The sequence below is a fragment of the Chlorocebus sabaeus genome, chromosome X (genome assembly GCF_047675955.1).
Source record: "Chlorocebus sabaeus isolate Y175 chromosome X, mChlSab1.0.hap1, whole genome shotgun sequence".
NCBI classification, from domain to species: domain Eukaryota; kingdom Metazoa; phylum Chordata; class Mammalia; order Primates; family Cercopithecidae; genus Chlorocebus; species Chlorocebus sabaeus.
The window spans coordinates 34,640,158-34,666,101 of NC_132933.1; the positions used below are offsets into that span (position 1 = coordinate 34,640,158).

Below are 25,944 nucleotides of genomic sequence, written 5' to 3' on the forward strand. Positions count from 1 at the left end.
AACAATCACTTTATTTTGTAGTCACACCTGGTACTCAAGTTGTTTTTGCCTTTAAACTGAAAATATTTGCAGATAGTGGTTTAAAAGCTACATGAGTTTTAAGTATGTTTGAGTGTTGTTTGCTTTTGTTACTGAACCAGTTACGTAAGTTTCCCTAAAGAATTTTGCTGAAAGAGTAAACTGAAAACAAAATGATACATTAAGAAGTTAATTATATCAGAATCTACCACAGTGGGTTAATAGGTTTAGTATATAGCAGGCACATGATGACCATCTGTTTGAAAAACTAAAGGAGTAACTCCTTAGTACTGATTCTCCATATATATATATATATATATATATTTTTTTTTTTTTTTTTTTTTTTTGAGACGGAGTTTTGCTCTTGTTGCCCAGGCTGGAGTGCAATGGCACGATCTCCGCTCACTGCAACCTCCACCTCCCTGGTTCAAGTGATTCTCCTACCTCAGTCTCCCAAGTAGCTGGGATTATAGGCATGTACTACCACCCAGCTAATTTTTGTATTTTTAGTAGAGACAGGGTTTTACCCTGTTGGCCAGTCTGGTCTCAAACTCCTGACGTCACGTGATCCACTCGCCTCGGCCTCCCAAAGTGCTGAGACTACAGGTGTGAGCCACCGCACCCAGCCTGATTCTCGATAATTTAAACAAGCAACTTGTTTCCTTCACTCCTGTGAGCCAAAGTAGGCCAGGATAACCACACACTAGGAGAGAAATGACTGCTCTGGCAGCAGCTCATGCTTTTCTCAATATATCGATTTGAAGGACAGTAACTTTGAGCCATGAGGGGTGGGAGATATGATAACCCAAGAAAGGGATGCCCTATGTTTTTGTAGCTTACCTGCCCTTAAAAATCAAATGACGCTGGGATCACCCAAAACTGTCCTTGGAGGAAAAAAGGTCTCAGGAGGTAGGTAAGTGTTATTCAACATGGGTGGGGTTAAGTGCTTAGATACAATGAGCGATGGTGGGCAGTGTTCTATTCTAGTTGCATTCAGAGACAAGAGTTTGAAGACTCTTAATCTTCATCCTCTAGGTGGCCTGATGCTAACTCTGTAAAATGGTTATAGACAGCAAGAAGTAGAACTCATAACAAGGAAGCCTAGAGGTCCTAGAGCCTCTCCTAGAGGATTAGGAAAGGTCTGAGGCATGAGATACTATATGGGAAGATAGCCCTTTCTGGGATTTGAGAGTGAAATGACCTTGGGTAGGAGAATACACTGGGCACTTGGGAGAAAGGAATGCCTGCTAAAGCAAAGGGTGCCAAAGATAAACTTGACCTGATTGTCTAGAGCCGAGCCCAATGAGTTTAAAGAGTAGGGGACAAGAGATAATAGGAAGGAAAAGAATTTTCCTGCTCTGCCTTCCTACCATTTATTGACTCATTTGCACATGAAATATTTAAAGAATCATGACAGGGAGCTGAAGGAGCTACAGAAAAGAAGGAGCTACAGAAAAGAGTTTCTGCCCTCAAGTAATTTGTAATCCTGAGGGACTCTGATGCTGTACTGAAGTTACATCTTGTTGCTAAGGCATAAAACAGCGAAATAATACAATGTCCTTCCCCAGATCTGCCCCACCCCCTCCCCAACACTACCCTTAATGGCTGTTCATCCTACACACTCTTAATTATTTCAGACTCATGAAAATCCACAGATATGGATTTTACCAAGAATGCAGCAATATTTTTTCAAATTATTTCCCTATGTGTTCCCAGTGCACAGAGAAATAAAAAGTTATATTTATATTCACATGTTCAATCACTTACCTATTATATAAAGCAGGGCTGTTCAAATATGTTTTTTCTTCTTAGCAGTTGAACTTCTTTTCAAACAAATTTCGCAGAGAATAGCCACACATAACATATGAAAACAAAGCAATTCTGACTAAGATAGCGTGGGGGTCAAAACTTTGACTTCTCAGCTCTTTTTTCATCCATTTTCTAATGAGACCCATGAAATACCTCTGTCAGTGTGTCAGGGTGGCTGTAACGAAATACTTGAGACTAGGTGGCCTATAAACAACAGAATTTTATAATTCACAGTTCTGGAAGCTGGCAAGTCCACAACCAAGGCAATAGCAGATTGGTGTCTGGTGAGGGCTTGCTTCCTGGTTCACAGATGGCAATTTCTCACTGTGTCCTCACATGGTAGAAGCGGTGAGCTAACTCCCTGAGGCCTCTTTTATGAGGGCACCAATCCCATTCAGGAGGGCTCTGCCTGCATGGTCTAATCACCTCCCAAAGTTTCACCTCCTAATACTATCACCCTGGGAGTTAGAATGTCAACATATGAAATTTTAGAGGACATGAACATTCAGTCCACTGAAACTGCATTCTGCAGAATGCAGTTCAAAAGCATCAATGTAAAATATTTTGTGTAAAATCATTGATTTATCAGGTTAACAGAAAACAAAGTGGAAACCTTAAAACAAACAAACAAACAAACAAAAAACCTCGGTTGCTCTGGATTACATTTAAGAATATTTCCACCACATAGTCAACCTTCAAGTTTCCATCCAAAAAAAGTGGAAACAATAGCATGTGAAATCCAAAAGTCAATAGTATCAAACCCTGGAAAGCATGGTATTATGTTCTGGGGCTGCAGAGCAGATTTACATTTCCCTTTGAGCTCAGATTAGGCCAGTGATTCTCAACCTTAGCACTACTGACATTTAAGGGCTGATAACTTTTTTTATTTTTTATTTTTATTTTTTTTTGAGATGGAGTCTCGCTCTGTCGCCCAGGCTGGAGTGCAGTGGCGCGATCTCGGCTCACTGCAAGCTCCGCCTCCCAGGTTTACGCCATTCTCCTGCCTCAGCCTCCCGAGTAGCTGGGACTACAGGCGCCCGCCACCACGCCCGGCTAGTTTTTGTATTTTTAGTAGAGACTGGGTTTCACTGTATTAGCCAGGATGGTGTCAATCTCCTGACCTCGTGATCCGCCCACCTCAGCCTCCCAAAGTGCTGGGATTACAAGCGTGAGCCACCGCGCCCGGCTTAAGGCCTGATAACTCTCTGTTGTGTGAAGCTGTCCTATGCCTTGTAGAGATATTTAGCAGTAGCATCCCTGGCCTCTACTCGTGAGATATGACAACCCCCTCCCCAAATTGTGACAACAGAAATTGTCTCCAAACATTGCCAAATGTCCTCTGGAAGGCAAAATTGCCTCTAGTTAAGAACCATTGATAAAAATATGTGCCTGACTGGGTACACAAACATATCTTTTGTTGCAGGTGGCATATATGATGCAGGGGGCATTTAAATGATGATGAGGATAATTTATACCCAGATAATAAAAAGTTGGCCATATCAGGTGTTAGAGCTGATAATGGTTTCACAGCACCAAAAAAAAAAAAAAATCAGTTTTAACATCCTTCAGCTTGGTTCCATGCAGAAGTCACTCTGTCAGCTAGGCTGGGGCAATCAGAAGTTTGCCTCCACCACTAATATCTCCTTTATTGACCCCACCATGGTACCTAAAATATATTACTTCCTCTGGTTTTCTGGGAAAGGGAACATTCTAAGCCATCATAATTTGTGTACAATGAACTATAATTACTTTTTTTCCATTTTTAAAAATTGTAGTGAAATACATATAACAAAATTTACCATCGGCCGGGCGCGGTGGCTCAAGCTTGTAATCCCAGCACTTTGGGAGGCCGAGACGGGCGGATCACGAGGTCAGGAGATCGAGACCATCCTGGCGAACACGGTGAAACCCCGTCTCTACTAAAAAAAGTACAAAAAACTAGCCGGGCGAGGTGGCGGGCGCCTGTAGTCCCAGCTACTCGGGAGGCTGAGGCAGGAGAATGGCGTAAACCCGGGAGGTGGAGCTTGCAGTGAGCTGAGATCCGGCCACTGCACTCCAGCCTGGGCGACAGAGCCAGACTCCGTCTCAAAAAAAAAAAAAAAAAAAAAAAAAAAAAAAAAAAAAAAAAAAAAAATTTACCATCTTAACCATTTTAAGTGTGTAGGTATTCACTACATTCATAATGTGCAACCATCACCACCCTCCATGTCTCGAATTCTTTTCATCTTGTAAAACTGGAATTTTATACCCATTATCAATTTTATTTATTTATTTATTTATTTATTTATTTATTTATTGAGACAGAGTTTTATTCTCGTTGCCCAGGTTGGAGTGCGGTGGCATGATCTCTGCTCACTGCAACCTCCACTTCTGGGGTTCAAGCAGTTCTCCTGCTTCAGCCTCCTGAGTAGCTGGGATCACAAGTGCCCACCACCACGCCCAGCTAATTTTTGTATTTTTAGTAGATACGGGGTTTCACCGTGCTTGCCAGGCTGGTCTCGAATTCCTGACATCAGGTGATTCACCCACTTCGGCCTCCCAAAGTGCAGGGATTACAGGCATGAGCCACCACATCAGGCCACCCATTATCAACCTTAAAGAAAGATACCAGGTGGCCGGGCATGGTGGCTCATGCCTGTAATCTCAGCACTTTGGAAGGCCAAGGCGGGCAGATCACGAGGTCAGGAGATCAAGACCATCCTGGCCAACATGGTGAAACCCCGTCTCTACTGAAATACAAAAAAATTAGCTGGGCGTGGTGGTGGGCGCCTGTAGTTCCAGCTTACTCAGGAGGCTGAGGCAGGAGAGTCGCTTGAACCTGGGAGGTAGAGGTTGAAGAGCTGATATTGTGCCATTGCACTCCAGCCTGGGTAATAAGAGCAAAATTCCGTCTCAAAAAAAAAAAAAAAAAAAAAAAAAAAAAAATAATAATAATAATAATAATAAAAGAAAGAAAGATACCAGGAAAAAAATCTCCTAATTTGAAGCATTTATTTAGTAGTAAGCAAAGAGGATTATAATCTGGAATGTACAGCTATGGCAAGCCAGAGATGCATCTGAAGAAGGGAGGGGAAGCGGGGCCAGGCACGGTGGCTCACACCTGTAATCCCAGCACTTTGGGAGGCCAAGGCAGGCGGATCACGAGGTCAGGAAATCGAGACCATCCTGGCTAACACGGTGAAACCCCATCTGTACTAAAAATACAAAAAATTAGCCGGGTGTGGTGGCGGGTGCCTGTATTTCCAGCTACTCAGGAGGCTGAGGCAGGAGATCGGGTGAACCGAGGAGGTGGAGCTTGCAGTGAGCAGAGATCACACCACTGCATTACAGGAAGGGGAAGCTTTTATTGGCGAGAATAAGTTCACATAAGCTGTAGGACACGAAGTTCATTGGTTCAGGAGGTTCGAAATCAGAGTTGGCATCAGTTCACTGATGGAGATGCTGTGCTAGGCAAGTGTACTTTCCAGACCATCTTATCTGAATTGCTGCAGTCCTATAAAAGGAATATCTTGTGGGGTTATTTTAGAAGGTCCTTGAGACACAGTCTTTATCTCATACAGGCAGGCATGAACTCTCCTCCTTCCTGCTTTCCTGGCTCCAATTTGTTTGGGTTTGACAAAAGTGAATTTATCTTGGTATCTGCAACATTTAAACCATTAAACATTAACTCTCCATTGCCCCTTTCCTCTGGCCCATGGGAACCACCATTCTACTTTCTCTATCTATTATTTTGACTGCTCTATGCATCTCATACAAGTGGAATCATATACTCTTTTTGTGACTGGTTTATTTCGCTCAGCATAATATCCTCAAGGTTAATCCATGTTGTAGCATGTATCAGAATTTCCTTCTTTTTTAAAGCTTAATAATATTCAATTGTATTTATATACATTTTACTTATCCATTCATCTTGGGTTGCTTCCATGTTTTATCTATTATGAATAATGATGCTATGAACACGGGCATACAAATATCTTTTTGAGACTCTTAGAGAAAATAATTGAATTGCTTTTTCTGTTTTGAGACAAGGTCCCCCCTCTGTCACACAGGCTGGAATGCAGTGGCATGATCGCAGCTCACTGCAGCCTCAACTTCCCGGGCTCAAGCGACCCTCCCACCTCAGCCTCCTGAGTAGCTGGGACTACAGGCCCGTGCCATCATGCCCCACTAATTTTTGTATTTCTTTTTATAGAGATGGGGTCCCACTATGTTGCCCAGGCTGGTCTTGAACCCTGGGACTTAAGCGATCCACCCTCCTCAGCCTCCAAGCATGCTAGGATTACAGGTGTGAGTCACCACATCCAGCCTGCATTGCTTTCAGTTCTTTTGAGTGTATACCCAGAAGTGGAAGTGCTGGATCATATAGTATTATTTCTTCTTCTTTGGATCATATAGTATTATGCCGCCTTCTTCTTCTTCTTCTTCTTCTTCTTCTTCTTCTTCTTCTTCTTCTTCTTCTTCTTCTTCTTCTTCTTCTTCTTCCTCCTCCTCCTCCTCCTCCTCCTCTTCTCTTCTCCTCCTCTTTTCTTCTCCTTCTCCTCCTTATTCTCTTTTCCTCCTTCTCCTCCTCCTCCCCCTCCTCCCTCTCCTCCCCCTCCTCCTTCCTCCTACTTTATCCTCCTTCCTCCTCCTTTATCCTCCCTCCTCCTCCTTTCTCCTCCTTCCTCCTTCTTCCTCTTTCTTCCTCCTTTTCTTTCTGAGATGGAATCTTGCTCTGTTGCCCAGGTTGGAGTGCAATGGCACAATCTCAGCTCACTGCAACCTCCACTTCCAGGGATCAAGCTATTCTCCTGCCTCAGCCTCCTGCGTAGCTGGGACTACAGGTGCACGCCACCACACCCAGCTAACTTTTGTATTTTTAGTAGAGACAGGGTTTCACCATTTTGGCCAGGCTGGTCTCAAACCCGTGACCTCACGTGATCCACCCACCTTGGCTCCCAAAGTGTTGGGATTACAGGTGTGAGACACCATGCCGGGCCTCATATAGTATTTCTATTTTTAATTTTTTGAGGAACCATCATACTGTTTTCAATAGCAGCTGTATCATTTTACATTCCCACCAACAGTGCACAGGGGTTCAAATTTCTCCGCATCCTCACCAACATTTGTATTTTCTCTGTGTGTGTGTGTGTGTCTTATAGTAGCCATCCTAATGGATGTGAAGTGGTATCTCATTGTGCTTTTGACTTGCATTTCTCTAATGATTAGTAATGTTGAGCATCTTTCCCTGTGCTTTTTGGCCATTTGTATATCTTTGGAGAAATGTTTATTCAAGTCCTTTGCCCACTTTTGAATTCACTTGTTTGTTTTGTCGTTGTTGTGCTTAAGTTTTAGGAGTTCTCCACATGTATTCTGGATATGAATCTCTTATCAGATACATGATTTGCAAATATTTTCTCCCATTCTGTAGGTTAGCTTTTTACTTTGCTGATACTGTTTCTTGCTGCTGCTGCTTCTGCTGCTTCTTCTTCTTTTTTTTTTTTTTTTTCTGAGACAGGGTCTCACTTTGTTGCCCAGGCAAGAGTGCAGTGGCATGATCATGGTTCACAGCAGCCTTAGCCTCCCAGGCTCAAGTGACCCTCCCAAGTACCTGGGGTTACATGGATGAACCACCACACCCAGTTAATTTTTAATTTTTTCTTTTTTTTTTTTTTTGTAGAGATGAGGTCTCACTATGTTGCCCAGGCTGGTCTCAAACTCCTGAGCTCAGCTGGGCGCAGTGGCTCACACCTGTAATCCCAGCACTTTGGGAGGCCGAGGCAGGCAGATCACGAGGTCAGGAGATCGAGACCATCCTGGCTAACATGATGAAACCCCGTCTCTACTAAAAATACAAAAAAATTAGCTGGGCATGGTGGGGGGTCACCTGTAGTCCCAGCTACTGGGGAGGCTGAGGCAGGAGAATGGCGTCAACCCAGGAGGCAGAGCTTGCAGTGAGCCGAGATCGCGCCACTGCACTCCAGCCTGGGTGACAGAGCGAGACTCCGTCTCAAAAAAAAAAAAAAAAAAAAAAGAATTTTATACTTTTAGGTCTTCTATTTATGTATTTAATTTCATTTTTAGTTAATATTTGTGTATAATGTTAGGTAAGGGTCCAACTTCATTCTTTTAACGTGTAGATGGATATATAGTTTTCTTAGCATCATTTGTTGAAAAGACTGTACTCTCACCATTGAATAGTTCTTGGCACCCTTGTCAAAAATCATTTGACCATATATGTGACAGTTTATTTCTGGGCTGTCTATTCTATTCCGTTGGTCAATATGTCTGTCTTTTGCAGTACCACACTGTTTTTACTGTAGCTTTGTAGTAAGTTTTGAAATCAGGAAGTATTAGTCCTCTAGCTTTGTTCTGCCATGATTGCTTTTTTTTTTTAATCAGAAGAAACAGCTTCGTGTTTTCCATTTGCATAATCTTATCATAGACCCGTACAAGAAAAAGGTACCATTCGTGCCTGAATTTCTTTTTATGCAAATGCAGCTAACATATCATGAAGAACTCAAAATAAGTCAGTCACATTAGAAAAATATTTATATATTTATATATATATTATAATATTTATATATTTATAAATATATATATAAATATTATAATATTTATATATATATATACACATTTTTTTAGACGGAGTCTTGCTCTTGTTGCCCAGGCTGGAGTGCAGTGGCACAATCTCAGCTCACTGCAACCTCTGCCTCTCAGGTTCAAGTGGTTCTCCCGCCTCAGCCTCCGGAATGGCTGGGACTACAGGCCTGCACCACCATGCCCGGTTAATTTTGTATTTTTAGTAGAGACGGGTTTTCACCATGTTGGCCATGGTTGCTCTCGAACTCCTGACCTCAGGTGATCCTCCTGCCTCAGCCTCCCAAACTGCTGGGATTACAGGCGTGAGGCACTGTGCCCAGCCTTTTCTGATGCGTTGTCTTGCACAGGTGACCCTGAACCCGGAGGAGGAGGGGCTCGGCGTTTCTTCGTCTCTGACTTCATGGACACCTCTGAGATGCTGCCCAGCAAGAGGGATGGACCCAGTGTAATGGAATGTCAGTGCATGGATGGAGAGTTGGGAGAGCCATTCAAACCCCTTTCCAGGGCAGCCTGGAAGTGTCCTTATCACTGTCTGTACCCGACAGCAAGAGCTGCTCAGCCTTACTATTGCTTCTTTTATTAACTTTGAAAAATCCCAGAAAGTTTTTCTTCTCTTTATCTGTCTCATCATTGCCAAGTGATTATTTTCTAAAGGTTTATCTTCTGTTGTCCCACTAGTAGAGCTCCTTTATCCCAAGCTCGTTCAGGGAGTTGGACAGCTCTAGCTCCTCCCTGGCAATGTTGTCCCTGAGGAGAACCACGTGCTCTGGGCTGACCTCACACTTTGCACAAATGACTGGGAGAATATTTTGGAGAGGAACCTCAGGGCTCACAGGCACAACAGCTTTTTGTGTCTGCAAGTAATTTACGACAAAACACACAGATTTCTCAGGCACCTTAGGGGGACCAGGCTGAATTTTCTCTTCAGGAACTTTTTCTTTCAGAAACACAGTATGCACATTCAGGGTCCCAATCAAAGTATTTGGCTTAAAACTCAAAGGTTGTTGGGTTTCTGAAGACCAAATTTCAAGGGCTTGGTGGAATGGATTCAGGTGGTTTTGAAGGCAAAGTTCAACCAGTAGGTCCATCATTGCATGGCTCCCATTGAGCACGCTCCTCTTCTCCAGCCCCCTGGGCAGGACCACGGTGACATCCATGGTGCAGGCCCTCAGCTCCTCCTTCATGCGGACCAGGTTCTGCTGCAACCTGAGGGCCCCATTGTTGGGGTCTTCTGGTGGCTGTGCACGTGCAGAGTGGCAGCCTTTCCAGGAGGCGGGGGAGCACGGGCCTTCATCTTCCTCCTCTCCTCCCAGGCACACCTGGGATCTCAACAGCCCCCATAGGCGTACACTCAGCTCTCCATGACGTGAGGTGGGTGCCTGCAGTCACAACAGCTGCTCTTTTAGACCCGGGGGAGGATTGCACAGGATAAAGTGTGCAAATTTCTTTTGGTGGTGCCTGGCACTGGTAAGCAGTCGATCCACGTAACTCTTACCATTCAGACTTGTTCACTTGCTTTTGGTGCATAGTTCCCTGAACAACTATGCAGCTAGAGTCCTGGCCCCTTGAAAAGAGCTCAAAGCAGAAACAAGAGCCAAACACCCATCATCGTGCTCTGGCAGGTATACATGTCACCGGAGCTGGGCCAAGGTGGTGCGGGGCAGCAAGTTGGGGGGCTGTTTTGGGGAGTGGGAGAGTCATGCATCCGAAGTCCTCTTCTCCAGCCAGTGTGCTGCAGTACCCATGATTGCTTTTTAAGATAAACCTTTGTGGAAAAACAGTCCCAAAGACAACGGACAAAGTACATTGTGGTTTTGACAGGAAGATGGGAAGAAATACTCTTGGAGGCTGTTGCTGAGATGGATAACTCTAAGTGCTTGGAGAAAGATGATGAAGAAATTAATAAAAGGAAATACTATATATTGAGCATGTACTATGTGTCAGATGTTTTCATATATCCTCACAACAAACTCTGGGAAGCAGGTAATATTATCCTCATTTTTCCTGGTAATATTCTGAGAATTAGATGAAGTAATTTGCTTGTACCACTAGTAAGTGACAACTGAACCCATGTCATTAAGATTCTAAGGCCTGTCACCATATTTCCTTGATAATGAAACTACCTGAATAAATGTATCAAGCAGGGTCTAATCAGAAGAAAGAAATCACATGAGCTATTTGATCAAAGACAATTTAATATAAATAATTATTAACTAGGTTTATAGTTGTTAACTAAGTAGCTTAAAGGGTAAAAAGATAACATTTTTACTCAGCACAGATAAGACTGTGCTGTCCAATACAATAGCTACATGCAGCTTTTGAGTGCTTGAAATATAGCTAGGACAACTGATGAACTGAATTTTAATTTTTATTTAATTTTAATTCATTTAAATTTATATTTAGAAACTATTAGTTGGTACTTCCATTTCTAGCCAGTATGAAATAATAGAGACTGAATTTACCCTCACATTTGAAACAACTGAATATTGGATCAAATATATGAAATGGTTTCCAATACACTGGACAGCAGACAAGAAGAGCAGTGATCCCTGAGACAAGAGAAATAAGTGAGCTCTAGGATTGTCCCAGATTACTGACTGAAGAGAGTTTCCTGGCTGTGGCACAGAGAAGGGGAGGTAGAGCCAGGAGGACTCCCTGACTTGAGACAGGACTGAGAGTTCAGGAAGCTCAAAGCAGCTGGACTGCAGGGAAGAATACCTGGAAGGAGAGAAGTACACAGAAGGAGAACTCTAGAGAGCTTTGGTGGATCACCTTTAAGTACTGATAGGTGTGTACATATGAGGAAACTACCAGAAGCCAAGGAAAGGACTATACAAGAGGATTAAAAGGAATAGTATCTGACCGGGGATGGTGGCTCACGCCTGTAATCCCAGCACTTTGGGAGGCCGAGGTGGGTGGATCACGAGGTCCGGAGATCGAGACCATCCTGGCTAACACGGTGAAACACCATCTCTACTAAAAATACAAAAAATTAGGTGGGCGTGGTGGCAGGCGCCTGTAGTCCCAGCTACTCGGGAGGCTGAGGCAGGAGAATGTGTGAACCCGGGTGGCAGAGCCTGCAATGAGCCGAGATCACACCACTGCACTCCCGCCTGAGTGACACAGCAAGACTCCGTCTCAAAAAAAAAAAAAAAAAAAAAAAAAAGGAACAGTACCCAAGTACCCAACATATACTCAGAACCTGGAATACTATCTGTCCCAAATAGGCAGACTGGAAAACCTCATAATTAATGGTAAATTGATAGATTACTCAGAAGGGTCTTCCCTTGTAGTGGGAAATAATTAGCCTTAGAAAAAAACATTGCTGTGCTCCAACCTAACAGATCTTAAAAGAAAGACTGAAAAGGATAAAACTATGTTCAAGTAATTTAAAAATCAATTAATTAAAATAGTCCCAGAAATAACATAGATGTTAGAATTAGTAGACTAGGATATTTAAAGATTTATTATAATTGTATTTTAAATGGTAAAAAAGTTATGTAGAACCATATAATATATTAAAAAAAGGAAATGAAACTTAGATATGAAAATTATAGTATCTGAAATAAAATACACTGATAGGATTAACAATAGATCAGACATTTCAGTAGGAAAGATAAATGAACTTGAAAAAATGTCAATAGAAACTATCCAATGAAAGAGAGAATAATAAAATAATTATTAAAAAATGAAGAGATTCAATGAGCTATTGAACAACTTCGAGCAGCTTAATATATGTATAATTGTAATCCCCAGAGGAGAGGAGGGGAAACAAAACAACATTTGAAGAAATATTTGCCCATGTTTTCCAAAATTGATGAAAGCTATAAACCTACATATCACAGCATCTCAATGAACTCCCAGCATAAGAAACATGAACAGAACACTACCAAGGCAGGTCGTAATCAAATTGCTCATAACCAGTGGTAAGGAGAAAAAGTTAAAAAGCAGCCAGAGAAAAAAGGAATGTACAAAGGAACAAAGACAAGGATGATGGGAGATTTCTTGTGGGTGACAACACAACCACGAAAGCAGCGGAAAAATATATTTAAAGAGTTGAAAGAAAGAAGAAAAAGCTTCCATACCCAGTACAAACACTTTTCAAAAACAAAAGTGCTGGTCAGGCACAGTGGCTCATGCCTGTATTCCTAGCACGTTGGGAGGCCGAGGCAGATGGATAACGTGAGGCTGAGAATTCAAGACCATCCTGGCCAACATGGTGAAACATCGTCGTGACAAAAAATACAAAAATTAGCTAGGGGTGGTGGCGGTTGCCTGTCGTCCCAGCTACTCAGGAGGCTGAGGCATGAGAATCACTTGGACCTGGGTGGAGGTGGCAGTGAACTGAGATCATGCCACTGCACTCCAGCCTCAGTGACAGAGTGAGACTCTAAAAAAAAAAAAAAAAAAGAAGTGCCACCTCACACCCATTTGAAATACAAAAAAAAAGGGTTGGTGAAGCTATGGAGCAACTAGAACCCTTGTGTACTGTTGGTGGGAATGTAAAATGGTACAGTCTCTACTGTGGATAACAGTACGGCAGTTCCTTAAAACATTAAAAACAGAACTACCATATAATTCAGCAATTCCACTTCTGGGTGTATACTCAAAAGAATGGAAAGGCAGGATTTTGAAGACATATCTGTATACTCATGTTCATGGCATTATTATTCACAATAACTAAAATGTGGAAGCAACCCAAGTGTCCACTGTTGGATGAATTGATAAACAAAATGCAGTATATACATACGATGGAATATTAAGCCTTGAAAAGGAAGGAAATTCTGACATATTTTACAACATGGATAAACCTTGAGTACATTATACTAAGTGAAATAAGCCAGTTACAAAAAGACAAATACTGTATGATTCTACTTATATGAGGTACTAGAATGAGTCAAATCCATAGGGACAGAAAGAATGCCAGGCCGGGAGCAGTGGCTCACGCCTGGAATCCTAGCCCTTTGGGAGGCCTAGGCGAGATGATCATGAGGTCAGGAGATTGAGACCATCCTGGCTAACACAGTGAAACCCCATCTCTACTAAAAATACAAAAAATTAGCCAGGCATGGTGGTAGGGTCCTGTAGTCCCAGCTACTCAGGAGGCTGAGGCAGGAGAATGGTGTGAACCTGGGAGGTGGAGCTTGCAGTGAGCTGAGATCGCACCACTGCACTCCAGCCTGGGCAGCAGAGCGAGACTCCAGAGAAGGAGAAGGAGAAGAGGAAGAGGAGGAGGAAGAGGAGGAGGAGGAGGAAGAATGCCAGCACTTAGGGAGGCCAAGGCAGGTGGATCGCCTGAGGTCAGGAGTTCAAGACCAGCCTGGGCAACATGGTGAAATCCCCAACTCCACTAAAAATAAAAAAATTAGCCAGGTGTGGTGGCAGGCACCTATAATCTCGGCTACTGGGGAGACTGAGGCAGGAGAATCGCTTGAACCCAGGAGGTGGAGCTTGCAGTGAGCCGACACCATGCCACTACGCTCCAACCTGGGTGACAGAGTCAGACTCTGAAAAAAAAAAAGAGAAAGAAAGAAGGAAGGAAGGAAGAAAAGAAAAGAAAAGAAAAGAAAAGAAAAGAAAGAGAAAGAAGGAAAGAAAGAAAGAAAGAAAGAAGGAAAGAAAGAAAGAAAGAAAGAAAGAAAGAAAGAAAGAAAGAAAGAAAGAAAGAAAGAAAGAAAGAAAGAAAGAAAGAAAGAAAAGAGAAAAGAGAGAAAGTAAATAGAATGCTAGTTGTCAGGGCTAGGAGTAGAGGATAATGGGGAGCTGCTGTTTAATGGATATAGAATTCTAGTTTTGCAGAATAAGAGTAGTTCTGGAGATGACTGATAATGATGGTTGCACAACAATGTGAACGTAGTTAATGCCACTGAACTATACATTTGAAAATTGTTAAGATGCTAAATTTTGTGTTATGTGCAGTTTGCAACAATTTTAATTTTTTTTTTTTTTTTTTTTTTTTTTTTGCGATAGAGTCTCTCTCTGTCGCCCAGGCTGGAGTGCAGTGGCACGATCTCAGCTCACTGCAACCTCCACCTCCCGGGTTCAAGTGATTCCTCTGCTTCAGCTTCACGAGTAGCTGGGACTACAGGTGCATGCCACCATGCCTGGCTAATTTTTATTTTTGTTTGTTTCGTTGGTTTTTAAACGGAGTCTCTCTCTGTCCCCCAGGCTGGAGTGCAGTGGCGCGATCTCAGCTCACTGCAAGCTCCGCCTCCCAGGTTCACGCCATTCTCCTGCCTCCGCCTCCCGAGTAGCTGGGACTACAGGCGCCCGCCACCACGCCCGGCTAATTTTTTGTATTTTTAGTAGAGACAGGGTTTCACCATGTTAGCTAGGATGGTCTCAATCTCCTGACCTCGTGATCCGCCCACCTCAGCCTCCCAAAGTGCTGGGATTACAGGCATGAATCACCGCGCCCGACCTAATTTTGTATTTTTAGTAGAGATGGAGTTTCACCATATTGGCCAGACTGGTCTCGAACTCCTGACCTCGAGATCCGCCCGCTTCGGCCTCGCAAAGTGTTGGGATTACAGGCTTGAGCCACTGCGCCCGGCCCAAAATAAAGACTTTCTAAGCATACAAAAGGTTTAAAAAGTCATCACCAACGGACCTGAATTACAGTAAATGTTGAAAGACATCTTTTTTTTTTTTTTTTTTTTTGAGACAGAGTTTCACTCTTGTTGCCCAGGCTGGAGTGCAATGGTACAATCTCAGCTTGCTGCAACCTTTGCCTCCTGCCTGGGTTCAAGCAATTTTCCTTCCTTGGCCTCTCAAATAGCTGGGATTACAGGCAACCACCACCACGCCCAGCTAATTTTTTATATTTTTAGTAGAGACGGGGTTTCACCATGCTGGCCAGGCTGGTCTTGAACTCCTGACCTCAGGTGATCCACCTGCCTTGGCCTCCCAAAGTGCTGGGATTACAGACGTGAGCCACCACACCTGGCCTGAAAGACATCCTTCAAGCAGAAGAAACGACCCCAGATGAAAATATGGATCTATATTAAAGCAATAAAGAACACTGGAAACAGAAACTTCATGGATAAATATATATGATATTTTTCTTATTTCATAAATATCATTAAAAGATAATTGACCAAGCAAAAATAGTAACAATGAATTGTGGGCTTTATAATTTATGTGTAAGTAAAATATATGCAAACAACAGTATAAAGGCCAGGAGAGAGTAAATGTAGGTATACTATTGGAAGGCTCTTATATTATTTGTGAGGTGATATAATATCACTTGAAGGGAGACTACAGTAAGTTAAAGATATGTGTGTGTGTGTGTGTGTGTGTGTGTGTGTGTGTGTGTGTGTGTGTAGCTTGAACCCAGGAGGTCGAGGCTACAGTGAGCCATGATCAGGCCACTGCACTACAACCTGAGGAACAGAACATGACCTTGTCTCAAAAAAAACAAAGAAAGAAAAAGAAAAAGACCATCAGACTGGATAAAGAAGCAAGACCTAAGTGTATGCTGTTCACAGCAAACACACTTTAAATACACAAACCAGTGAAAAATAAAGTGATGGAGAAAGATATACCATGTGTAGTGAACTCAATAGTGGCCCCAAAGATATGTTTATGTTCTAATCCCCAGAACCTGTAAATATTACCTTACATGTCAAAATATGTGATTAACTTAAGGCTTTTGAGAGGAACTTGTCCAGGTAGGCCCTAAATGCAATCACACGTATCCTTGTAGGACAGAAAGAGAGCTAATTTAGCTACACTAACACAGTGGAGAAGGCAATATGAACGTGAAACAGAGAAAGAGATAGAGCTGTAGCCATAAGCCAGCGAATGCTGACAGACACCAGAAGCTGGAAGAGGCAAGGAATATATTCCCCACTAGACCCTATGATGGAAGTGTGGTCTTACCTATACCTTGATTTCAGACTTCTCACTTCCAGAACCATGGGAGAAGAAATTTTTTTAAGCCACCAGAATTTCAGTAATTTGTTATAGTAGCCACGGGAAACTAATAGATCTAGTTAATTAATGCTAACACCAGATACAGGAAAGACAGATGGCTTTATTAGTGACAGACAAGTAGATTTCAAAGCAGCAAATATCACGGTAGGATGATAATAACAAAGGGGTCAATCCATCAACAGTACATAACTGTCCTAAATGTTTGTGTACTTGACAAAGCTTCAAAATACATGAAGCAAAACATGTATTCAAGTCATACAAAGTATGTATTCTGATGTCAATGGAATTAAATTATATTCTAAACACAGAAAGATAGCTGGAAAATACTCAAATATGTGGAAGCTAAATGGCATACTTATAAGTAAAACATGAATCCAAGAAAAAAAATCAAAAGTGGAATTGAGAGGCATATTTAACTGAATGAAAATAGAAATAAAATACATCAAAATATGAGATACCATAAAGCACTATATAGTGGAAAATTTATAACACTACATTCATATGTAAGAAAAGAAAAAAATATTTCAGATAAATGACATCATTTCCACATTAACAAATTGAGAAAGTAGATCAAATTAAGCAAAAAGTAAGAAGTAGAAATCAATAAAATAGAAAACAGAAAATCATTACAGAAATTTAATGAAACGAAAATCTGATTCTCTCAGATAATAAGCAAAATTGATAAAACTCTGGCTATGTGGATCAGGACAAAGAGAAGACACAAATTACCAATGTCATAAATGAGATAAAAATATTAACACAGATTCTACAAATATTAAATGGTTAATAAGGGAATATTGTAAACACATTTTTAGCAATAAATTTGAGGACTTAGATGAGATAGGCTAATTGCTTGAAAGATATAAACTACTAAAGCTCGTTAAAGGAGATTATATCATTATCTCTGTCTATCTACCTATCTGTATGTATAGAGATACATACACACACATACAGACAAACACACAAAAATGAATACCCCTAAACCTATCATAGAAATGGAATTTGTAGTTAAAAAGCTTCTCACTAGTAAACTCCAGTTTAGTAACTCCAGACCCAGATGTTTACACCGGTTATCACTACCAAAAACTTAAGGTTTGAAATAACATCAGTTTTACCCAAACTCTTCCAGAAAACTGAAAGGAAGGAATATTTCCTAACTCATTCTATGGGGACAGCATCACCATGATACTGAAGCAAGACAGATAAAACTACAAACCAATACCCTCTCATGAACATAGAAACAAAAACCTCCAAACAAAATCTTGGCAAATTGAATCTAGCAATATAGGAATATAAAAAACATAATGGGTCCAAAAAAACAGTAGAAAGAATGACTAAGACCTACTATTTGATAGCACAACAGGGTGACTATCGTCAATAATAACCATACATTTTAAAATAACTTAAAGAGTGTAATTGAATTGTTTGCAACTCAATGGATAAATGCTTGAGGGGATGGATACCCCATTCTTCATGGTGTGCTTATTTCACATTGCATGACCATATCAAAACATCTTACGTACCTCATAAATACATACACCTACTATGTACCCACAAAAATTAAAAATTAAAAAAATAATAATACATCATGTGTAAGTGTGGTTTATATCAGCAATGCAAGGTTGGTTTACATTTGAAAATCAATCAATATAATTGACCATATTAATAAATTAACAAAGAAAAGCCATGAGCTCATCTCAATAGAGGCAGAAAAGTCATTTGACAAAACCAGTATCTATGGCTGATAACAACTCTCAGCAATATAGGAGTAGAAGGAAAGTTCCTCAACTGATTAAAGCACATACGTGAAAATCCTATACCTAACAAACTTTATGGTGAAAGACTGAATGCTTTCCATATACAATCAGCAACAAGTCAAGGATGTTTGTTCTCACCTCTTATATTCAGCATTGTCTTAGTCTGTTTTGTGCCATTGTAACAGAATACCTGAGACTGGGTACTTTATAAAGAACAGAAATTAATTACTGACAACTCTGAAGGCTGTGAAGTCCAAGATCAAGTCACCAGCAGGTTAGAGCCTGACCTCTCTGCTGCCAAGATGATGCCTCGAACACTGCATCCTCTGGAGGAGAGGAATGCTGTGTCCTCATGTGACAGAAGCGCACAAACCCACTCCCACAAGCCCTTTTTTATAATGGCATTAATCCATTGAGAGGGCAGAGCCCTCAAAACCTAAACATCTCCCAAAAGGCCCCACTTCCCAACACTGCTGCAACTAGGGATCAAGTTTCCAACACATGAACTTTGGGGGATGCATCCAGACCATAGCACACATTGTACTGGAGGGTCTGGCCAGAGAAATTAGGCAACAAAATGCAATAAAAGCTCACAAATGATAAAGAAGTACTCTCTTTACTTGGATATAATTGCTCATATGCAGAAAATCAGTTACAATCTAAAAAAAGTTCTAGAACTAAAAGTGAGTTTAGCAAGGTTGCAGGCTACATCATTAATGTTTTTTAAAATTTCATTTATATATACTAGTAATTGACAATTGAAATTGAAATTTTAAAAGACCATTTAGGTCGGGTGTGGTGGCTCATGCCTGTAATCCCAGCACTTTGGGAGGCCGAGGCAAGTGGATTGCTTGAGGTCAGGAGTTCAAGACCAGCCTGACCCACATGGTCAAAACTTATCCCTACTAAAAATACAAACATTAGTCGGGCATGGTGGCACACACCTGTAGTCCCAGCTACTCAGGAGGCTGAGGTGGGAGAATCGCTTGAACCCAGGAGGCGGAGGTTGCCGTGAGCTGAGATCACGACACTGCACTTCATCCTGGGGATCACACCACTGCACTTCAGTTGCATATACAAATGGTCATAGAAGCTTTATTTGCAATAGCTACAAACTGGAAAGAGCCCAAATGTGTATCAATAGGTAAATGGATAAACAAATTGTGGTATAGCCATACAGCAAAATACTACTCAGCAAAAAAAGAAAAGGACCATTGAGATATATATAAAATAACATATATGTGGCCGGGTGTGGTGGCTCACGCCTGTAATCCCAGCACTTTGGGAGACTGAGGTGGGCAGATCACGAGGTCAAGAAATGGAGACCATCCTGGCCAACATGGTGAAACTCCTGTCTCTACTAAAAATACAAAAATTAGCTGAGCGTGGTGGCGTGCACCTGTAGGCCCACTTACTAGGGAGGCTGAGGCAGGAGAATCACTTGAACCCAGAAAGGCGGAGGTTGCAGTGAGCCGAGATGGTACCAGTGCACTCCAGTCTGGGCAGTAGCAAGACCTTGTCTCTGAAAAAAAAAAAAAAAAAAAAAAACTACAACAAAAAATAAAACTAACATAGGTGAATCTGAAAATAATTATGCTCAGTAAAAGAAGTCAGAAAAAAATTGATGTATGATTCAATCAATCTATGAATCAAAACGTATACATTCTTTTTTTGTTTTTTGTTGTTGCTGTTTGTGAGTTAGGGTCTTGCTCTGTTGCCCAGGCTGGAGTGAAATGACGCGATCTCGTCTCACTGCAACCTCCGTCTCCCAGGTTCAAAGGATTCTCCCACCTCACCAAGGTAGCTGGGACTACAGGTGTGTGCCACTATTCCTGGCTATTTTTTGTTTTTAGTAGAGACAGATTTTCACCATGTTGGCCAGGCTGATCTTGAACTCCTGACCTTGAGTCATCTGCCTTGGCCTCTCAAAATGCTGAGATTATAGGCATGAGCCACTGTGCCCAGGCAAAACATAAATTCTTAAAAAACACAAACTAGGCCAGGCAAGGTGGCTCATGCCTGTGATCCTAGGCACTTTGGGAGGCCAATGTGGGAGGATTGCTTGAGTTCAAGAGTTTGAGACTAGCCTGGGCAACATAGTAAGACTTCATCTGTACTAAAACTTTTTAAAAAAATTAGTCAGCCATGGTGTGAATGCCTGTAAGTCCCAGCTACTTGGGAGGCTGAGGTGGGAGGATCATTTAAGCCCAGCAGGTCGAGGCTGCAGTAAGCTGTGTTTGTGCCACTGCACACCAGCCTGGGTAACAAAAGTGAGACCCTTTGAGGGTCAAAGTGAGATTGTACACTTAAAATATGTGCAGTTTATTGTATGCCAATCATACTTCAGTAAAGCTGTTAGAAAGAACTGACCCACACAAATACGTCCAACTGACTTCTGACAAAGATGAAAAAGTAATTTGGTGAAGTGTGAGAAAAGGCTAAGGCCTGACAGACTTCGCCAATAAAAAAGACACCATGAGCACTTTTAAGATTCAGACAGTTTATTACTTACATGGAGAGTGAAAAGAAGAGTAGCCAAAGGTGCCAGCTCCCTGTGGTCCTTGTTTCACACACCAAAAAGGATGACATCAAAACAAAAGGGACCTCTTATCCTCTTGTATACTGAGAAGATCACAAGGAGTTCTGCCAAGATTCAGATAAACTGCAGGTCAAGTCTTTGTCTGTGTGGTCTCTGTTGTCAGGTTGCCATAACAGAGCTGTTCCTCCACACATAAAAGCCGCAGACCCCGGGATTTGAACAGGTTTCTCTGGGCAGAGTTATTCCTCACATGCTCCTGTAGTTAACTGCAAGAGAGAAAGCACATCCTGTGTGGCTTCAGATAGGGAAGTCTATGCCTGACCTCTCTGGACTCTGTCCAATGCATGCATTTTTCCTGTTGTTTTTGCTCTGTTTCCTTTTCCTAATAAACTTTAGCAGTGAGTAAAACCTGCTATATTGACTCTTGTGACGCCTTCTAGTGAATCACTAAACCTGGGGTGGTCATGGGACCCCAGAAACATGGGAATTTTCTTTTTAACAAATGGTGCTGGAAAATGTGCACATCCATAGGCAGAAATAAACAATAAACCTATACCTAAGCCTCATACTTTATACAAAAATTAACTCAAATTTGATCTTTGATTTAAATGTAAAATTATAAAGCTTTTAGAAGAGAACACAGGAGGCTGGGCATGGTGGCTCACACCTGTAATCCCAGCACTTTGGGAGACTGTGGTGAGCCCATCATTTGAGTTCAGGAGTTTAAGACCAGCCTGGCCAAAATGGTGAAACCCTGTCTCTACTAAAAATATAAACATTAGCAGAGCATCATGGTGCATGCCTCTAATCCCAGCTACTTAGGAGGTTGGGACAGGAGAATCACTTGAAACTGGGAGGTAGAGGTTGCAGTAAGCTGAGATCATGCCACTGTACTCCAGCCTGGGCAACAGAGTGAGACTCTGTCTCAAAAAAAAAAAAAAAAAAAAAAAAAAAAAAAAAAAAAAAAAGGCCAGGTGCAGTGGTTCATGCCTGTAATCCCAACACTTTGGGAGGCCAAGGCGGGCAGATCACAAGGTCAAGAGATGGAGACCATCGTGGCCAACATGGCAAAACACCCCATCTCTACTAAAAATACAAAAATTAGCTGGGCATGGTGGCACATGCCTGTAGTCCCAGCTACTCGGGAGGCTGAGGCAGGAGAATCGCTTGAACCAGGGAGACAGAGGTTGCAGTGAGCCGAGATGGCGCCACTGCACTCCAGCCTGGCAACAAAGCAAGACACTGAAAAAAGAAAGAAAAGAAAGAAAGAAAGAAAGAAAGAAAGAAAGAAAGAAAGAAAGAAAGAAAGAAAGAAAGAAAGAAAGAAAGAAAGAAAGAAAGAAGGAAGGAAGGAAGGAAAGAAGGAAGGAAAGAAGGAAGGAAGGAAGGAAGGAAGGAAGGAAGGAAGGAAGGAAGGAAGGAAGGAAGGAAGGAAGGAAGGAAAGAAAGAAAGAAGAAAGGTAAAGAAAAAAGAAGAGACCGGGCACGGTGGCTCACGCCTGTAATCTCAGCACTTTGGGAGGCTAAGGTGGGTGGATCACCTGAGGTCAGGAGTTCGAGACCATCCTGTCTAAGATGGTAAAACCCCGTCTCTACCAAAAATACAAAAAATTAACCGGGTGTGGTGGCATGAACCTGTAGTCCAACTACTCAGGAGGCTTAGGCAGGAGACTCACTTGAACCTGGGAGGCGGAGGTTGCAGTGAGCCAAAATCACACCACTGTACTCCAGCTTGGGTGATAGAGTGAGACTCCACCTCAAAAAAAAAAAAAAAGGTAAACATAGAGTTACCATATGGCCCAGCAATCACAGCAATCACATTCCTGGGCATTTATCCCAGAGAAACATGGTGAAACCCTTCCTGTACTAAAAATACAAAAATTAGCCAAGTGTGGTGGTGCATGCCTGTAATCCCAGCTACTGGGGAGGCTGAGGCAGGAGAATTGTTTGAGCCTGGGAGGCAGAGGTTGCAGTGAGCTGAGATCATGCCACTGCACACCATCCTGGGCAACAGAGTGAGACTCCGTCTTAAAAAGAAGAAAGAAGAAAGAAGAAAGAAAGAAAAGAAGAAAGAAGAAAGAAGGAAGAAGAAGAAGAAGAGGAGGAGGAGGAGGAGGAGGAGGAGGAGGAGGAGGAGGAGAAGAAGAAGAAGAAGAAGAAGAAGAAGAAGAAGAAGAAGAAGAAGAAGAAGAAGAAGAAGAAGAAGAAGAAGAAAAAGAAAACACAGTAGAAAGAAAATCACCGTGATCTAGGAGTTGGCTGAAGGGAACTTAGACATGACACCAAAAGCACAATGCACAAAAAGAAAAAAACATAAATACATTGATGAAAAGCTCACAGAACTTCTGCTCTATGAAAGACTTCTGTTAAGATGATAAAAAGACAAGCTATGGGGCTAGGTGCAGGGCTCATGGCTGTATTCCTAGCACTTTGGAAGGCCAAGGCGGGCTGATCGCTTGAGCTCAGGAGTTTGAGACCAGCCTGGGCAACATGGCGAAACTCTATCTCTACAAAAAATACAAAAATTAGCCAGGCATGGTGGCATGCACCCATAGTCCCAGCTACTTGGTGGCTAGGGTGGGAGGATCGCTTGAGCCCAGAAGGTCGAGGCTGCAGTGAGCCAAGGTTACGCCACTGCACTCAATCCTGGGTGACAAGATGAGACTCTGCCTCAAAAAAAATTTTTTTAGCTGGGCATGCTGGCATGCACCTGTAGTCCCAGCTATTCGGGGGGCTGAGGTGGGAGGATCACTTGAGCCAGGGAGATTGAGGTTACAGTGAGCCATGATCACATGACTGCACTCCAGCCTGGGCAACAGAGTGAGGCCCTGTCTCAAAAAAAAAAAAAAAAAAAAAAAAAAAAAAAAAAAAAAAAAACCAGCTACAGTCAGGGAGAACATATTTGCAAATCACATCTCTAACAAAGAATATATATCCAGAATATATAAAGAACTCCCAAAACTCATCTGTAGTAAACCAACCACCCAGTTTTTAAATGGGTAAAATACTTGAACAGACATGTCACCAAAGACAATGTACTGGTGGCAGATATATACATGAAAAGATGTTCAGTATCACTAGCCATTAGTGATATGTGAATTAAAACCACAATGAGATGCTGTTATGCACCTACTCAAATGGCTGAAAAAGAAAACACTGATAACAACAAATGCTGATGAAGATGTCAAGAAATAAGATCTTTCATATATTTTTGGTAAGGATGTAAAATGGTAGAGGCAGGCTGGGCACAGTGGCTCACGCCTATAATCCCAGCAGTTTGGGAGGCTGAGGTGGGCAGATCACTTGACGTCAGGAGTTCAAGACCAGCCTGGCCAACATGGTAAAACCCCGTCTCTACTAAAAGTACAAAAATTAGCCAGGTGTGGTGGCGGGCGCCTATAATCTCAGCCACTCAGGAGTCTGAGACAGGAGAATCGCTTGAACCTGGGAGGCAGAGGTTGCAGTGAGCCAAGATCATGCCACTGCACTCTGGCCTGGGTAACAGAGCAAGACTCCATCTCAATAATAATAATAATAATAAGGTAGAGCCACTCTAGAAATCATTCTGTCAGTTTCTTAAAAAGTTAAACATAGGCTGGGCGTGGTGGCTCACGCCTGTAATCCCAGCACTTTGGGAGGCCAAGGCAGGCAGATCACAAGGTCAGGAGATCAAGACCATCCTGTCTAAGATGGTAAAACCCCGTCTCTACCAAAAATACAAAAAATTAACCGGGTGTGGTGGCACGAACCTGTAGTCCAACTACTCAGGAGTCTTAGGCAGGAGACTCACTTGAACCTGGGAGGCGGAGGTTGCAGTGAGCCAAAATCACACCACTGTACTCCAGCTTGGGTGATAGAGTGAGACTCCACCTCAAAAAAAAAAAAAAAGGTAAACATAGAGTTACCATATGGCCCAGCAATCACAGCAATCACATTCCTGGGCATTTATCCCAGAGAAACTAAAACTCACACCTACAGAAAAACCTATACTCAGATGTTCACAGCAGCTTTATTTGTTTTTTTTTTTTGTTTTTTTTTTTTGAGACGGAGTCTCGCTCTGTCGCCCAGGCTGGAGTGCAGTGGCCGGATCTCAGCTCACTGCAAGCTCCGCCTCCCGGGTTCACGCCATTCTCCCGCCTCAGCCTCCCGAGTAGCTGGGACTACAGGCGTCCGCCACATCGCCCGGCTAGTTTTTTGTATTTTTTAGTAGAGACGGGGTTTCATCGTGTTAGCCAGGATAGTCTCGATCTCCTGACCTCGTGATCCACCCGTCTCGGCCTCCCAAAGTGCTGGGATTACAGGCTTGAGCCACCGCGCCCGGCCACTTTATTTGTAATAACCAAAATTTAAAAATAAGTCAAATGTCCTTCAGCAGGTGAATGGTTAAATGTACTGTGGTATATCCATACCATGGAATATTACTCAGCAATAAAAAAGGAACATATCATTACTACGTCCAACAACCTAGATGGAGCTTATGGGCATTGTGCTGAATAAAAAGGACAGTTTCAGCTAGGCACAGTGGCTCATGCTGGTAATCCCAGCATTTTGGGAGGCCAAGGTGGGTGGATCACCTGAGGTCAGGAGTCTGAGACCAGCCTGGCCAATGTGGTGAAACCCCATCTCTACTAAAAATACAAAAATTAGCCAGGTGTGGTGGCCTGTGCCTGTAGTCCCAGCTACTCGGGAGGCTGAGGCACAAGAATCACTTGAACCTGGATGGTGGAGGTTGCAGTGAGCCGAGATCACACCACTGCACTCCAACCTGGGCAACAGAGTGCGACTTGGTCTCAAAAAAAAAAAAAAAAAAAAAAAAAAAGGCCAGTCTCAAAATGTCACATACTGTATGATTCCATTTATATAATATTCTCAAAATGACAAAATTATATACATGGAGAATACATAAGTGGCTGCCAGGGTTAGTTGTAGGGAAGGGAAGAAGTAAAAATAAAGGGGAAGCATGAGGAACTTCCATTGTAGTAATGGAGCAGTTCTGTCTCTTCATTGTAGTGGTAGTGGTCACACAAATCTATGCACATGAGAGCTACTGTATGATTGAGCAATCCCATTACTGGGCATATACCCAAAAGAAAGGAAATCAGTATATCAAAAAGATATCCGCACTCCCATGTTTGTTGCAGCACTGTTCACAATAGCCATGATTTGGAAGCACCTAAGTGTCCATTAACAGATGAATGGATAAAGAAATGTGGTAATTACACACAACGGTGTACTATTCAGTCATAAGAAAGAGTGAGATCTTGTCATTTGTAACATGGATGGAACTGGAGGTCATTATGTTAA

The 25,944-nt window shown here is 42.3% G+C and overlaps 1 pseudogene; it reads right to left on the reverse strand.

Annotated features, from left to right (window-relative positions):
* Positions 1-8,538: 8,538 nt before the first annotated feature.
* The window catches only part of LOC103247393 (protein cordon-bleu-like), a 52,328-nt pseudogene continuing 34,922 nt past the window's right edge, over positions 8,539-25,944 (reverse strand).